This window comes from Manacus vitellinus, unplaced genomic scaffold, assembly GCF_001715985.3.
Source record: "Manacus vitellinus isolate BGI_N305 unplaced genomic scaffold, ASM171598v3 scaffold_60_pilon, whole genome shotgun sequence".
Lineage (NCBI taxonomy): Eukaryota > Metazoa > Chordata > Aves > Passeriformes > Pipridae > Manacus > Manacus vitellinus.
Genome location: NW_021940687.1, coordinates 681,131 through 690,809, shown reverse-complemented (window position 1 = coordinate 690,809; position 9,679 = coordinate 681,131).

The following is a 9,679-nucleotide window of genomic DNA, read 5'->3' as shown; positions in this document are numbered from 1 at the left end:
TGGATCTCATTAAATCTCCCACAGTGCCTGAGCAGCAGCCATGCCCAGGCGTGAGCTCACTCACACTCAGCACTGTCCTTTGCAGTACAGCAAGCTTAGATCCAACCTCTGCAGGCAGACAGACTCTCAGCACTGCAGCCTGCTAGGCCAGGCTTTTTGTCCCACAGGCAGCAGGTGCAGCTCCTGTACAGAAATTAAACTGAGCTCTGCCATATTTAAGAAGAACCCCGCAGTGACTGATGGGATTGGCTCCTACTCCTGCTGTACCTGGCACTGAGAGACTGGCAGCAGGTGCCAACTGTGGGTACCTCAAGGGCTGACATTATCACCACGAAACGAGGTCTAAAGAACACACTTTGAGTAAAAACTGTCCTGAAAGGGCAGGATTTCTTACGGCTCAGACTCTTGCTTCAGATTGTGTTTTCACTTATTTCACTGTGATACCTGAAACTGGCTTATTAGGAGCATTCAGCTTATCAGTTAAATGGATTTTTGAGTAGCTCTTCATCATCTCCCTTCAATATTGTCAGGTTTTGAGGGAAGATGTTTATAAGCCATTATATAGAGATGTCTTTATGTGCACTAAAGAGCTCTTTCTCCAAGATCTTTACACTCACACTCTAACATATAATCAACTTTTACAGCTATATTAAAGTCTTCAGGATAGGTGGTTGGTTTCTACAGTAGAAATCCTTGGTATATCCCTTAATTACACGATTGGTCAATACAAGAGTATAGGAATAAATTTAATATAATACATACAACATTTTATCATGAAAACTGCAATTACTTTCAATAGAACAACAGTTCCCAACTAGACAAGCTGACCTGACTTTTCTTCTCCCAGCAAATGCTGAAACCAGTACCTACACAATGCAATATAGAAGAGAATCTCTCCTCTGGCAGAACAAATTATAAAAACTAATGCTTATACTGCAAATAGCTTTAAATGCCATAGAACCGGGGTGTAAATTAGGGTACCATTAGACTATACTCATTTACACCAGGCCTCTAACTAGCCTACAACCCCGTATAACTCCAGGATTAATTACTGGTGCTTTTTTAGTGAATGGCCTATTGTTAGTTCTCTCAGCAGGTGCTCTCCTTACACCGAGAGTTATGGCATATCCCGTGCCTTCCCTGCACAGGAAAACAGAAGTTTTGTCTCTTCTTATTATATCTCAAAATATACTTCTTTTGTGTCTGTGGAAAACAGAGGAAGAATGACAGAGGTTTAATAACACTGAGCCTTTCACTAATCTTTGCAATCAGATCTGTGGGACTTTGCTGCCATCACACAGTACAATCACTTCACACAAGTAAGAAACCAGTGCAGCTTCAGTGTCCTGATAAAGTTCAGTACAGCAATCAGCTAAGCCTGGGCACGCTACATCCATCTTTCTGCTTGGTGCTTTATTTTGATAACTACTGTGTTTGTGTCCTTTCAGATAATATTTGTCTAACACTAACATAATCAATCTGAGAGTCAAATTTAACACGTTTAAATCTATACCTAAACTCCATATGTTGTGCACATTCTGGCATGTACTAACACAGCTGAGTGCCGTGAGGCATATTAACGAATCTCATCTGCAATTTGCTACTTGTTTGAAAAGAACTTTGTTGTAGAAGTTCTGCAGCCAATTCACTACACGCATGAAGTCAGCAGAACAACTCATTTCCTACTCTAATAAGACTCTAGTCTCTGGTTGGGATGGTTGGTTGCCAGAAGAAATGGCTTTCTTAAGAATGGAAGCACACAATTGCCTTTCTTAGCTGCTCTATTATTCATTGTCAATGTAATGACCTTGCCATTTGTTTTTTTCAGCATTGATTCAGAGTTTTCTTTTGCATTGAAAAGGCCATATTGCCTTCTCTTCTCCCCCTCCTCAGATAGTCGTTTCTTTAAATTATGTAACTAGTGATTTTCACAACAGCTTCTTAACTCGCACTTGTACCTTTCCCTTATTTCTCCCCCACATCTGTGTACTGGCCAGCTCCTCAAGCAGCATATGCTGATCTAATTCCAGCAACTCTGACAAACACGCTCCAAATTGTCTCAAAGTTCACCACATGTTCCCCAAAATTATCAGGTACCCACCCTGTCCATTCAAGGCCCTGCATCTTAGGACATGAACAAATAAATTATCCAAAACTGCTGTACATACGTTAGTGGTAGTTGGAAGGTTAGTGTGGTAACCGGCAAGGGCTTGTCAGGAAGCCCAGGGTTGTTGCATCTTCCAACAATCCAAATCATATATTTTTAATGAACTGGTAGAAGATCTTATTTATTCCAGATATTTCCCTTTTTCCCCACAGCCATATTACTTGGTCTAATAAAAAGATTCAGGCCGCCCTGCCAAGCTTTTTCATAATTAGTAACTGTGAGAGAGCTAGCTGATGTTATCCTTGGACATTCTGGTGAGACTTGGGACATAAAGCCATAAATTAGGTCACTTGTCCTCAGCAGACTCTCTATTTCCTTTCTGTGTTTTTACTGCACTTCTACAAAGACCCTCAGCACAGAGAAAGAAGAAAAATAATCTCATGCAGAGAACTTCTAAAATTCAGGTTAAAAAAGGAGGGGGGGAGTTCATAAAGGAATAGTTGACCCTGTTATGCATCGGTGCTTTCTGGGTACCCATCAGTGAGAGGATTTCCTGATCTGTGTCTATTTTTCCAGGACATCAGTTTAATTTCTCTGTTTGAGTCCACTGCATTTTCACCTATTGTTCTTTCTCTTCTTTTGGGGTTAACTGAAGTGGTGGTTTTGTACAGCTTAGGAATATTTATTACTTCTCAAATACCTATCTCTAAATGAAAGTAGAAATTAAAGCAGTCAGTTTTGGTACAGTAGAAAATTTGTTTTCTTTTATAGCTTTTCTGGCTGCTCAAGGGTAATACAATCAGGATAGGAGAAATGCTGTAGTCTTGATATCCACTGATAATTTTTCTGTTAATTTTCTGACAGTCTTCTGTTACTGCATTTATCTGCACATCCAAGCAATGAAGAAAAAAACAAACAAACAAACAAACAACCATGAAGTTTTCAATTCAATCCTGGCACAAACAGCACAATTCCCTTGGACACCAGTGCATATTGCACCCAGTAATATCATGATATGACCGGAGACTACATTTTCTCCTTCAACACCCTTGAACAGCTCTAAGAACATGGCAAGGCACTAGATTTTGTTATTAACTCATTCATACTGAGCCTTCATTTCTGTCATGCTTCAACCTCATTGGGACAATAAAGGATTGTTTCTTCTGCCTAACTCAAAGTGTCAGCTCTTTTTATAGCTTTTAATTTTAACTTCAGTAGGATGCCTCTTGCTAAATACATCTTCCTTTGACTTGCTGTCTGTGTGGAGGAAATGAGGCTAAGTTTGTTGGAATAGATCAACTAAATATCACAAATTTGCAGACACCTCTACCCCCTCACACACAGAACAGCAGCAGCACTTGCTACTGAGACATATAATGGAAAATGGTATTTCAGAAATAATGTTTTACCTGACCCACATGATCTTGTTCTGCCTGCTTTAAGTGTGCTAAACTTTCTCACAGACTTCCCATCAGTGTCTCTACTGCCAATGAAAGGAGAAGTGACAAGTAACTCTGCTTAAAAATCTGCATTACAAAAGCAAGCGTTTCCCTACACTGCTAAACAACATCTCTGAGATAGCACTCACATAACCCTTTAACAGAATCACATCTCAGAAATACACAGGTTTGCCTCAGTAAAAGTGACAGCAACCTTTACTTAGCCCCTGTCTAAAAGACTAAAGGAATATCCCTGAGACCAAGAAATTATTCATGGATGGACAGGATCAAAGTCCTTTAAAACAATGCAGATTGCAAAACTTCATTCTTACTGACACATTCTGTTCTGACACCAGTTGTAATCCTGATACTCTGAATGTATAAAAATCATCCAGAAGTATAGAGAAATAAAAAAAAAAAAATCCCTCTCCATACGAAGTTTGACTGCAGTGCTTCAGCATATCTCACAAGTACTGACACAAGAGACTTTGACTTTCTATCATTAAGAATGAATTAGAATAAACTGTGAATCCCAAAGCTCCAGTTAATAGAAGCATAAAGAGAAAATTGGCAGGTAGCAGTGAGACAGTAGGCTGAACAGCTGCCATTGACAAGGCCTATAAATAGATTTTTCAAAGACAACACATTTTATTACATACAAACATAACGCATTTTTCCACTTTGGGCTAGTAAGAGATTCTCATTTTCACGAAACATGGGGAAAGGCCACTTCACAAGTTTGTCTCTAGAGCAGATTCAGGCACTGCATTTTTATTCAACTTCCCATATGCTTCTCATGCGTGTTTGTCTTTGCTGCAGAACAGCACGCGACTGATGTGAGGTTCTAACTTCGCCTCAGACATGTGTACCACAAAACTATATTTATAAGAGCCTTTAAAAATAAATCTGAAATATACCGTGTTAAGTAGAATCTGAGCTTGAGCAGGGGTAGTTCTCGTAGAGCAGCTCCTGTGTAACGTTCACTCTCCCCACTGGCTTTGGCAAAAGCAAGAGCCACCACTGCAGGAGCAGCCTGAGAAGGGCCATTAAGCAGCACTCTTAACATCCCTATTCATTCCTGCTCCAGAATAGCAGGACAACTGTAGAGCACTTCACTGGGCTTTTCAAAACCACTTGGCATTTGTCAAACTTCTTTCCTGTGAGGTCAACAGCAGTTCTACCATTGCCCCTAGTACGAGCTTAATTAGACCAGTGCTAAAGTGCTTTCAAATGCCTAAAGATGTCCAGACATAACCAATAACACAGATGCAAAGTGAAAACTACTTGTCCAGACACCAATAAGAACAACTGGAGATTACATGACCTCAGATTTGGGCACCTCACTCATTGAACCATCATAAAAAATGGTGTGAAAAGTCTGTGCTAAAGTCCAAAACAACCAACCTGTTGGAGTGGATTTACAGCATTTCCTCAGTAAACCAGATTGAGATCCGACTACTGTTCACATCATGCCTTGCACTGGAATTATTCCTGCCAGCCTAAGTGGGTTAGAACAAAAGTAAAATGCCAGTAGAAAAATAATACAGTTTCTGGTGAATCCTGCTCACTGTGTCTGATTTCCACCATTACAGGGCACCTAAGAACCTGGTCTGTTGGTATTTTACTGGGAGACATTCTCTCAAACAATGCTCTCTTCAGGATGGAAGGTTCCTCGGGAAGAAAACTTGAAGGAGGTACAGGAGACAAATACAGAAGGCAGATGAAAAATGCAGGTGGGAGAGAAGAAACAAAGACACATTATTAAAAAAGAAATTAAAAGAGGGAAAGCAGGATAGGCAAGCAGCACAAAGCAAGGATATGAAGCAGAAAGAAGCAGAGGTCTCCTCAGCAACCTTTTTGTTAGTGCTGGTTTGCAAACAAATATGTTGATTTAGTGAGCTTTGGAGGAGTTGTTGTTTGTTCATTTTTACCTTTCAGAAATCAACAGCTTTCAACCTTACAGTCTGAGCTAAATTCAAAGGCTTCAGAAAACAGGCAATAATAAAAGACATAAAGCAAAGAAAGGAATATTGTGTTGTAAGGCTAAATACACCATGCAGGCAGATGTAATTACTCAAGTTTCAATATACCACCAATCTCAGAGCAGCAGTATTAAAAGAAAGACAAAATGAGTGAACGTCACTGAGAAATCCCTGCAGTTACAATTCTGTGCCAAACAAAGCCAGAAACCAAAGGGTCAGATGCTTTTGTTTGGAAGTGATGTTGTAAGCAGGGTTTAAGGGCAGCCACACCTGCCTTCTTTGCTGTACTGAGGCAAATGACTGTTAAGAAATCTACACCATACATAACTCACAGCAAAAACACAATTTGGGCAATAACCCTGTAGGTTTCTATTACAAAATGGACTATTAGGGTTAATGTTTTTGGAGATCATTTTGTTTAAATACAATTTTGCTTCAGCATGAGCTCATGTTGTTCCAATTGTGGGAAGGATTACTGTTCTGAATGTCCTTGGAATCAAGATATCCGTATATTATACCCATGTTTGGATCAGACTCTAGGGGTTTTTTTCCTTCTTAGCAAGTCACAACATGGCTGGTTAGAGAGACTCCGCTTCATCTGGCTGCTTAATAGAGAATCTACATTCAGGTACACAAAAAAAACCTATGAGCAGCTCTACCCTGAGTCTCTGGGGAAATCACTTTTCATTTTGGGTATGTTGATGGATCATAGGGCAGCAGCCATTGCACACACGATAAGCTATTAGTGAGTTTGTCCCATAAGTTATCTACACTTGAGACAGAGAGAAAAAAGTTTCATTTGCCTTAAAGGCAGAAATGTTCCACTAGAGTGGAATGATTGACTGACCTAGGAGCACTAAGGCTGATCATTTGGCACTAGTGTAAATGAAAAATTCATCATTACCAATGATTTTCGACTGCCCTAGAAAAACCAAATATTAATATGGTTTAATACAGCACAATTGAAAATCCAGAATGTGATAAAACTTTCATATCATGCTAGCACAGGGATTTCTTTATGCTATTCATTCAAAGAGCAGGATATTCTCCCTCTCTATTTCAAGACATTCCTTCTGGAGCTGAAACAATAGAGTATTACATTGAGCACCTTTCGCCACCCTTTCAATATATGGACTCACGGGTATTTTCAGCCTTACAGAGATGATAAAACTTTTGTCCGTATCTTCCCACAAGTTCTGAACATGGAGTCCTTGCATTATTTCCCCAAGAAATACTTGAATACCTGCTGTACAAGTACAACAGCCTGTGAGGTACTTCAACACTAGGAAACTCTACTCCAGAGATAGAAAAAGGGATTCTTTCCTGAGACCGGTGATGGTGACCTTTAGAGGCTTAGGGTTGATAAGCAGCCCAAGTCTGTGATGTACAGAGAGAGCCGCAAAGGTCACAAGCCAAATAAAAGATTTCATATTTTTCCTAACCTGAAATTGGGATGCCACTTGTAGAAAAGAAATTAGTCTACCTTAGAATAGTGTAAAATATGAACTAGCCACAGGGGAATCACATTTTCTAATTAAATGCCGATTAAAATCAATTAAGAAACTATAGCAGTCCTGCACTAATGAGGGAAGTCATATTATTACTTCTGCATTAAGTGATGTATCATCCACTAATTCCATTTAATCACAGTGAAATTTTTTTGTAATACAAGGACCTAGACTAATATTGCAGGAGATTTGAACAAAGAATTATGCAGGTGCAGTGTTTCCTAGCCAAAGTAACACATTTTCCTATATACTACACGCCACAGTGACTCTAAATGCAATCTTTTCAAAATTATAAGAGGTGTTGCATCTCCATTTTTTAATTCCTTCATGTCCAAATAGTGTTTTTGAACTCTACAGATTGCCAGTAGTAAATTTTACCTCTCTTGTTAAAATGCAGGTAGAATTATAAAGTGTTGTGATACAAGATGTATAAAATATTGCTACTATGTCTTAAGGCTCCATAATGAACAAGAAAGAGCACAATGATGAAGGCAATGTTTAATCTAGAGAAAGAACAGAAATAGGCACAGTCATCAAAATGTCAGGGAAGGAGACAAAAGGACCCAAACATCTTCATGGTCATATGATGTCTTAACTTTCCAAACACAAGAATTATGAATGGGAAAGAAAATAAAGCTGGATTTTTCCATTTGGTTTAATGACAAGAGCAAATAATCTTGTGGCCTGGGTAGCACAGACCCGACTTCAAACAAGAGTAGAAAAGACATTCCTTCAAGAATTCTCCAGGACACATTAAGCCTGGACTAGGTTCAAAGAGCTAAACAGCTTGCTCATAAGCAAGTGAAAGTCTGCAGACGTTAAAGAGAACCTCTCTTATTCAGTATTAACTTTGATAACATGCTATGTAGTTTCTTTCCTTTGTAACTTAGTCTCTTTATTCCAAATGTATGTTCCTGTAGCAAGCAATAAAGCTGATTCTCTAGTAACCTACAGATAGAATAGCACCACTGTGCTCCTTCAGGGAAATGCAAATTTGTCACTCAAGGGGGCACTGCCAAACTCCTGGAGTGTGCCACCCCACTAGATAGGGGGCTGGGAAGTTTCAGAACAACTGGAGAAGCCTGTCCTGGAGCTGCACAAGTTTGCTTGTAGGAGTTTAGCACACCCTGCCCATTTGTGGGGAATCACAGAATGGGTTGGGTTGGAAGAGGAAGAGGGGCTTGAGTCTCTTCACCAATGGGAAGAATAAGATGAAGACCTGAAACTCAGAGCTCAGGCTTCCCATTTCCTTTGTTGGCTGCATTCTGGTTGCAATTGGTTCACATTGGGTTCACTTGTACAAAACCTACCTGGCTTCTTGAAGTAGCCATACAAAGTCTATGACACTGCTTTCTCAGTCAATAGTGTCTGCAAGTAATGCAGAGTTCTGTGTACTGAGGCACTTTGTAAAGAGGCACTTCCTAGTGTGTCTGTCAGAACTAAATTACAAGTTTCTCACTCTTACTGGCCACTAAACATAAATGTGTCTCAAAATGATTTGTAGCAATTATAATGTTAGGCTGAATGGTGCCAATAGCTTATTCATGTTTACTGATAATGATCATTTTTTATGTGATTTCCATACTCCGCCAAGCTTTTCTGCGCTGTCTCTGTGAGATGTCTTTGCTCTGTCATCACACAGAGAACTGGAACAGAAGAGTAACCATGACTTCAGAAACATTATTGAAACTAGAGAAGGAAAGGGAACAAATGCTGTCTTTGAGACTGGCCCTGCTCACCACACTGATACTTTACAGGTACAATAGCTGCACTGCCATGAAGCATCCAAGAACTTGGGACCTGCCACACTGGATCCAACCCAGGTGGTCTTGCAGCCCATCTCTCAAGGGTTCTCAGCAAAAGCCATTCATGCAGAGACACCAGAAAGTGAACAGGAAGGTTGGAGAAACTAAGTGCAAAGCCAGTGTTCCTGGCAGGTGAAGAAACACTACACTTTATCCTTAATTTAAATGGAGCATGGTGACAAGAGAGCAACTCATCCAATGATTTATGGTGACTCAGGGAGCTGAACATGGGATAAACCCACTTTATTTGAAGCGAGTATTGTATGGCTCCAGATGTATTACTTTCAGAACACTCAAACTCTACTGAACGTTGCTGAAGTCTTTATTACAGGGACCCTCAGGAAGGCCAGGCCCTGCAGGGGACCCCAAGCAGAACTCCACTAGCCCATAAGGGCTGCAGTCCCACATACCCTGGGAACCAAGGCATGGGCACTCTAGTAAATCACAGAGTTTAGGGAATGAGAAAAATCAGAGAAAGAAAGGAAGAACCATTAATAAGCAAAGTAATGGTCTGCAAAATGTCTTTAAAATGAAACAAATGTTTATCTAACTCTCATCCTTGGGAAACTTATAGCCTCTCCAAAAGGCTTGACCAGAATCATCAAGCTCACAGCCTGGGCAATTCAAATACCTTCTGTTCAATGAGAGGAAACTAATCCACCTGAGTTCTCATTTTGGGATGAGCCTTTATGCCTGGATGAAAATGAAAATCTGAAGAGGGAGGGGTAGTACAACATGCTGCTGACAGAAACAACACTTTGAACTGTGTACCTTGTCAAAAAAATTTCCATGTTGGCTTTTTATTAAAAAGTTTGCTAAGCCTTTCTAGGACTGACGG